Source organism: Cephus cinctus, unplaced genomic scaffold, assembly GCF_000341935.2.
Source record: "Cephus cinctus unplaced genomic scaffold, Ccin1 Ccin1_scaffold0013, whole genome shotgun sequence".
NCBI classification, from domain to species: domain Eukaryota; kingdom Metazoa; phylum Arthropoda; class Insecta; order Hymenoptera; family Cephidae; genus Cephus; species Cephus cinctus.
Window position 1 is genome coordinate 1,966,736 of NW_014332762.1, and position 8,433 is coordinate 1,975,168.

The 8,433-nt window shown below is 51.3% G+C and overlaps 1 protein-coding gene across 6 annotated transcripts in view; it reads left to right on the forward strand.

Moving 5' to 3' along the window:
* LOC107265151 (neural cell adhesion molecule 2) overlaps positions 1 to 8,433 on the forward strand; it is a 67,385-nt gene that overhangs the window by 12,225 nt on the left and 46,727 nt on the right. The window lies entirely within an intron of this gene.

An 8,433-nucleotide genomic window follows, 5' to 3' on the forward strand; every position in this document is an offset into this window, starting at 1 on the left:
GGGGGGGGGCGGCAAGAGGGGAAAGAGTCGAGGCAAAATCCGGGCACGAAAAAATTGCGAACGAAGCGTCGACGGAGTTTCGTGTCAAGATTGTAAATGGAAATTTCTATGTACTAGGTAAAATCTAATTTACCTTAGCGCTTCGGTTTTAGGAAAATTCAAAAGATTTGTCGATTTTCCGCGTCGCCTGTCAAAATGAAATTGCGCTTATTTCGGATTTTCCAGCTAACGCTCGTGCGTGCTATCGTTTCGGCTTTAATTTTGACTTTCCCACTTTGACTCTGTCGGCGAGCGAAAAACACGTTGACGTGCGCACGTGTTGCCGTTGTTTCGCAAAGGGCGGCACTTTAGCCGATGGACGTCCGAGCGGAATTCTTAAAGGGAAAAAATAACGATGGAAATAAAAGAGCTCGCCAGTGGCGTCGATGCTCGGGAAAATAGGAAAAACAGGAAAGCCAGTTGTGTGTATCGACGCGGACGCTCGTACGTACGCAGATGGCGCGAGTGCGAATACACAAACGGCGACGAGCGACAGGCAAATTTTCGCAGCCACTTTTCGTCACTCTCGGATCCATGGACTTTGAAGAGACGCGGTAAAACAGGTCCCTTTGTCTTTTTAACGAGCGAGCGTCGCGACGCCTCGCGTCGGTACGCCGACTACCCTCGAAAAAGAGTCTCTCGTGACGTCGCCCTAATACATTAGTAATTTTGTAGAAACAATATTTTTCTTTTTCTTCAATTTCCTCCACAGCTACGTGTCACCTGACCGAACCCCGAGCCGCAGGACGCTGAAATAGATACTCGCTAAAGTTTCCCCGGCCGAAGTTTCCCGAATGTTCGGTTCTGCTTCGGGGATGATTCGGAGAAATTGAATTCTAACTTTTCGTGCTCTCTCATCCGACGGAGGGCTCTGGCATTAATTAAACGAGTGTCTTCAATTAATACGTCCCAATAAATTTAATTATCAGGGAAGCTTCCCACTGCATCGATCAGGTCAGACCAGGCTCGATGGAACCGACTAATTCCCACGAGCGTAAGACGCCCCGGCAAAGTTTAACGTCTGCGTGTTATCCCGCTCAGGATTGGAGCCTCCTTGCTCTCCGTTTTCGCGCAGTTCGTCCACTGCCATCCACCTTCGTATACCTCGGGCTCATTCGACCTGTCCAGATGTCCTTCCTGGAATTCCAGTGCCGGTGCCCGAATTCCCATCAGAATACCAACTGCTTCCTGGGACCCCTCGATGTCGTCTCGAGGAATTCCTCGGAAGGGGCTGTGTTTAATTTCAATTCGAATTTCCCCGGAGTGACCGATACCGGTGTACGGCCCTGGATTGCCGTCAGCCCCGGCATCCGCAACGTTCCGTGCAGTATTTAATCTTCAAGAACTTCCTCAACTGTTTACATTCAATATCAATCTGGACCGCGCAAACTTGCGTACATATTATCTGTTGGCATTTCTTTGTTGGGTTTTATTGGCTCTTTGTTGGGTATTCTCACGTGACCTTGACCTCTGTAAACGTAGACGCATCTCACTCGGGGCGCAACGGCCTTAAGCGAATCTCCGCCTCGCAGCTCTTTACGTTGACCGTCCAACCGTCCAACCGTCCCAGGAACTCGCGGGTGGCTTCGTAGAAGAGTCAGGCGCGATCCCTGAGGAGAGGAAGATCGCCGACCTGACTGCTCGGGTCTGTCAGCGGCGTCATTAGCTCAGGACTTTAATGGCCCCCACGCGACTCTAGCGAGAGTCCACTCGCTTAGACCTCATTTCTTTCTCTTTATCTTTTAACCTCTTTCGCGGCTGCCAACTGTCAATATGTGGGACCACAAAGCATCGAGGATGTTCCCTGTATGACAGAAGTCTCCCTCTGGCGACCCGCATCGGTTTTAAATAAACGTGACCCGTCCGCATGTAGGTGATACGCGCACGCTACGGATCGTGCCCTAATTTCTCCTCTTCTTTTCTTGCAAACGACTCCGACCCTTTTGCTAATTGGAAGCCTCTGCTTTTGGGGTTAGGGTAGGTTAGGCTTGGTTCGATTCAACTGACGAATCGTAGAACGAAAGCATCGCGATTAAAATTGAATAATTCAATAAAGTTCAAAAGCCGAAAAGGACTTTATGAAACGGCCTTCATCTCCGGTCCATTATTTTATCCGACGAGTCGTCGACCGACCAATTCTTTTAATCTCGACGCCTTTGCCCCACGCACCGTTAAAACCTTTTCTGTTTTCAATAATTAACCACGAGGACTGCGTCCGTTACCTTCCAATCGTCTATTCAAGAGCAACAATTCTAGGGGGCTCCGACTGCTCCGAGGCGAAGGGGAAGTGGAGGAAGAAGCGAAGCTTACGTGATGCGGATACTTATTGGAGATAATACGGCGAGAAGAAAGCAGCAGATGAATTTCGGATACTCCCGAAAGATATGAATAATTTCATTGGTTACGATTAAGGCTGTCTTTTTCTCCCGTGACAGTCGACTTCTTTTATGCATTATTTTAATACTCAACTAGCGCCGCGACGCCACTCATTGTCAGTTAGCGGTGGTTTCCCTTTTTTTTTGTACCGGCCGTTCTATGGAAATCCGTCGAAATGCAAATGTGCCAACGTCGATGCTCCGGCGTCGTCGGCGGCTGGCAATTACGTGATTAAGCGTCGCCGTTTTCGATGGGACGATTCCTTGAAAAACGTCGGCCCCGCATTTGTGCACGTGGCGCTCTCATCGGCGCGAGGAGGAAACACGAGCAAGCGTCGAGCAACGCTCAGGCGCCGTTTTAATTTAGCGATCTGACCGCGAGGAGGCGACCACCCGTAGCACGTAGTTAGGCCGTGATAATTAGCACGAGTGTTCTGCCAATTTCTGCCGGGAAGAGGAAGCAGCAGCGTGGGCCCGGCTCGTTCTTCGTTTGACCTTCCCTCTGTGCGTCGATGAAATTCCAGAGCGCGTGACTAAATAAAAAACAAAGGAAATAGAAACGCGCCAGAAGGCGACGCCCAGTGTCGCGTGCCGTTTGACTATTCCGAAATAGGAACAGCGTCGAAGTAAATGAACGCAGGGTGACAGGTGATTATATTTAGAAAGCCGCGGCGCTATAGTTGGAAGTCGCGAGATTCTTCCTGATGGTCAGCCCCGGTTACGTCGTCCGATGAGAATTCGCCAGATACGCGCTGAGGAAAGTTAACGGGATCCTCTTGTCGAGGGAACGCTGCTGTCGTATTATTTTTATCCGCGAAGACGGTTGCGTCGCTCTGGCGACGATTTCCGCGCTGCCTCCCACGTTCCTGATCTTAGAGCGGCGGAATGTTCCCGAGGCAGGGACAAGAAGACGGGATAGGAAATTCAGAGGAGAATTAGGATGCTCGGGAATAGGAGTAAATGGACCCAGACCATTTTTCCAAGGATTCCTTTAGAAAAATTCACCAGAGAAAATCCCCTAGACAGCCGTACAGTATCTTCCGTATCGTAAAGCCAGAATTTCCAGGACGTCGAATGCGCGTCGCGACGTCGTCGGACGTGCGGAAATGTTGAATCGTGCTAGAATCTAGTATAACGAGAGGAAAAAGAATAACAATAAAAAGACAATAAAGACGACCAAACACTCGAAAGGCTCATGAGAAGCCTAAAAGACATTCGAAGCGAATCGCTCGTGCTGGCAATATCCTCTTTAAACTTATTATCCACGTTTCTAGATCGCGACCCTCCGTGCTAGCGATCGCTCGCGCGTCTGTGCGTCTGTTCGCCGCGTCCCACGATCTCGCAGGCGACTGAGCGAAGGAGGCAGTGAGCCGGCGAGCGATTCACGTACGAGGGGGGGCGTCGGTGGGAAAAAAAAAAAAAAAAAGAAATCGACGATGCCATTCGTGGGAGATCAAAGGTTTCGGTGGCACTGATGGAATTTTTCATACGCAACTTCCCGCGCTCGTTTTCTGCGAAGAAAAACAGAGTCGTTCCATAGGCGGGTACACGTTCCATAAGGCGGACTGTTACACGTCCGGTGTCGGGGAAGAAGGAGAGACAGGATGCTGGAGCGAACGCCGCTCGCTGCTGGCGACGTCGAGGAAGAGTGAGGTAGTCGTGGAGCACCCTTCCTTTATATACTGCTGCCGGTCGTGAAATGCCGAGGAGTGGGGATGAGACATTGGGATTGACTGGTGGGGATATTAGGGCCTACTGCATGCACGTGCATCCGTGCACGTGCACGTGCTCCGGAGTCATAGAGAGACTACGGCGAACCGAAGCCGAAGCGTTCGGATCTGCATCACAATTCCACAATCAGCATTAACCGCTCGTGCTTGTCGCGTGTTCGGTGTTACGTCGGACACGTAGTGATAATTGTGGCTTTGGACGGGATGGAGAGCGCAGGGGGTGTAAGAGAGAGAGAGAGAGAGAGAGAGAGAGAGAGAGAGAGAGAGGCTACTATTTGGGAGACTAGGAGTTGCTGGTGGTCCAGCCTGGTTTAGAAGCGACTATCGAGCACAGGGCTGTCCCATCTCTCGATCTCTCCGGTCCACGAGCCTCCAGGGGCGACCCTCTTGGTTACTGATCCCGAGGGCATAATGCCGGCCAACTCGCGGGAGAAGTGCCGACCCTTCGCTAATGCGGGACGCCTAGACACGTGGAGTCGGAGGGCGCTGCTTAACTTAAATTGTTAATTATATTCTTTGCTTATTGCCGCCGCCATGTCGCTCGTATATCGCCCGCCCGGCGTAAACCGCAGGTATAATTAAGCAGGCAGCTTATGCCGTAATCTCAAGTAAAACTTAGCGGCCTGAGGGGCTACACCGAAAGTCCTTCGCTTTGAAATATGTAGCCGACCTGAAATACACAACTGCGCTTGCCTAGATTCATGCCTCCGAAAACATTGCGCAATTCAGTAAAAGTTGAACCTATATTTTGCCACGTGGCTCTGGCGGCTGGCTCGAGCGATTCGCAGGTTGGTCGCATGAAAAGGGGTTTTAACGTAATCCACCTTCGTCGCGGAAAGCAATCTCGGAACTCGAAGATGGAATTGCGCGATCGATGGAAAATCGTTTGCATTATGCCGCGTTTCCACGAGAGTCGGAAATGTCCCCGAAGAGTCATCGAGTCGCACACACGTGTATATCCCGGCCGATATATTTCCGCTGACAAGCACGAGCCTACCTTCGAATTATCCTGCAGCGTGAAACAAGTGAAATAAAAGGGTTAGGCGCTGGAATTTAATGGCCGATGGGACAGCCAGTTTCGTGTCTCCAGGGTAAGAAAAAGAGGCTGCGCCCCGGTGGAGCGAAATAAAATGGTGTAGGGGGCCGGAGGGTCGCGGGAGAGGGAGAGAAATCATCGATAAAATTACCATAGAAAACGGTCAAGCCGACGCTGGGCGACGCGCCGCGGCGCTTCGCCGCCTCCGCCTCCCTCGCTCCTCCGCGCGGACCCTTTATTTTCCAACGGCAAAGGATAAAGGACGCTTGTCGAGAGGTGGCAGCGAGGCCGAGCGAAGGGCCAGAGGTGCGAGAGAGAGAGAGAGACAGAGCCCATCTCATCTCGGCGGGAGAAAAAGGTTAGGAGGGCGTGGAGCGCTCGATTAATCTCAAGATTATATATATAATACGCAATCCTCTGGACCTGCATCGGAACCAGCCAGTTTCTGCCCCCTGCGATGCAGCGCACTCCCAACCTATTCCGAGCTCCTCTCATCCATCTCCTTTCTACGGGTTCAGTTTAACCCGGTGGAACCTCGTGGAACCTCGTGGAACCTGGTGAATCTGGTCCGTGAAGAACCGCCTCCGTGGGAGACGGTTCCCACCGACACCCATCTCGTAAGTGAAATATTATTTAAATTCGAGACACCCCCTGCCGCCGGGGATTCCGACTCGATTTGCCGTAATTTCGCTCTGGGACACGACACTCCTCTTCCTTTTTCTTTTTCTCTCTCTTTTTCTTCTTCCCCTTCGTTTCATTCCTTCTCTCTCTCTCTCTCCTTTCTACTACTTTTGCCTTAACATATCCCCGTATATCGAACTATAATAAATACTTGCTATGAAACCGTAAAAATTTATTTCTCGGTCCTTCCTGCGTTTCGTCGCAATATCCTCCGCGCACGAGCATCGCAATTCTCCATGTTTTCTCTTGACACTCGCCAGCCCATTCTACCTTTCGGAAGTATCCACGTTTTTAACTTATTTCGAAGTGGTACTTTTAAGTTTTCGAATATCGCGGCACTGCAGTCTGTCCCTACCACTTCCTTACGAGTCTCACCCAGCTACGACACGTAACGTGTTATACATGTACATATGCCTGCGGTTATATGTATAGCATATGGCTCTGTACCATAGATATATGTATACTTGGTGGCCAGGAAGTTGATGGTTCCGCGATTCCTCTGAATGGGCGCCCCTTCCGCCCCTTCCGCCCCTTCCGCCCCTTGTGCCCCTGGCGCCACCTCCTCCAGTTCCGACAGTATCAGCATTTTCGTGAATGCCGGAAAAGTCGCGAATCGAGAGCGATACCCTTACCACCCCTCCCACCTCGGGTTGGAGAAAACTTTTACATCGATAGATCGATAGATCGATAGATCGACAGATCTATAACGCCCTTTCTTTTTCCAAGAAACCAAACGAACGGGATTGGCACGTGAATGACGATCGATAACGAATTCTCCACTCATGTTGTAATTTCGTGCCAGATTTTTTATCTATCCCCGCGCCTATAAGAAGGGGTGGCAGGTACAGCAGCCGTTCGCTACATGTATGTATACCTATGCGTATTGGCTGACGCTGCGCAGATCTGCTGCGCTCGATCTCACCTTCTCAGCAGCGATCGTTCGATTGGACTCTACCAGGACTTCCACTTGTACGGCTGTAACTTCGGAATGGCTTCGGATGACCCTTCGCTATTTTCAATGCTCGTTTCTCCTCTGGGTTTTACGATCGGGATTCGACGCCGTCGAAGGAGGCTTTCGAGGGTCCTGCGACTGCCCGATTATCGGACGGCGGACGTCGCTTCCTGGCATCCTCGACGCGTCTCGTATACCGAGATATTGCGGGCGTATCTTCGCATTGACGTCCCACGTGAGAAGGATACTATTGAGAAATCCCCCGACGTTCCGTCCTATTACTTACGTACGTAGCTCCGTGCGAAGGCGTTCCGGCGCTGCCGAACCCGCAAATCGTCGACAAATCTGCGAATAACGTCCATAAAGCGCGTCTCCCATCGAGTCGCGGTTTCCGGATCGTTACGAGCGATCTATGGCGCCTGATTTATCACGCGGACTCCACGGCAGAGAGAGAAAGACAGAAGGCAGGCTGCGATATTTCAAGCTCTTAAAGGCGACCGCGTCCAGAGTCCCGCTGAGGAAGAACAGGAACTTCGCAGTTGATCAGATTCACTCTGAACGGTTCCTTCCGTTTCCCTCTCTACGTATACTATTATTATATGTATATTTCCTCCTTAAAATACATCCGACTTCCCTCGTGTTCCTTTTACCGAAAGGAAATAATAATAATATTCATTCGAACAGTCCAAGTCAATATTACCGCAGAGAAGCTAAAGAGTCACTGGAGTCACTAGAGTCACGGGATTCGAAGAGGTTCCCGTGCTTCGCCTGTTCCGCCGTAGCGGATTTAGTTCGGTCTAGTGGGGGGCAGAGGGGGCGCTCGGCGTTGCCTCTTGAACGTCACCGCTATTCAAGGCAGTCCGTAACGGGCGGCGTAATCGAGCAGTAGAGCCGACATAGCGTTACACACTATTGTCTCGTACTCCAGTACATTATATCCGGCTGTTGGCGGAGCTCATAAATACTCCTATGGTACTTAGCCGCATACATATGTATATCCTAAGCACGTAGTACGCAGCAGAAGATATAGATATGGCAGAGCCACTGCGCCACGGGAAGTACCTCGTGTGCGGCATTACCAAGGAGAGTAAGAAGGCGTATAATGACGTTAAAAGGTGGCGAATCGTGTAGGTCGTTCGGGAAGGGAAGGGTGAGCGGGAAAATTCCACGTGTAACGGCGAGCGCGAATTAAGTGGAATTACGTGCGCCGGGACGCGAGATTAGATTGCGAATAGAAGGAAAATGACGCGACCGTATGAGTACAGATGGCGGGACTCGTCGAGGCGCTTAACGTCTCACTCGAATAATGGGGCCACTTTGGGAATTACACGGCAGTATCGCGAGCAGCGATACACGCTGCTGCCTGCAGCGGCTCGTGCGGCGGGCGGCTTTACAAGACGGCGATATCAAACGCGAGGAGCGCGTTGCCTTACGTCATTTCCTTGCGATGAAATCGCGTCGCGTCACGCGACGCGAATATTACTCGGGCGCATTTCCACGTATCGACCTACCGTCCTTTCGTGCACTGCAGGATCAAAGCGTTTAAAGCTGAGCTTTCTCCTGCCGGCGAGTGGGAGGAAACTGGGGCGGCCGAGGGGGGGGGGGGGGGGGGGGGCTTGG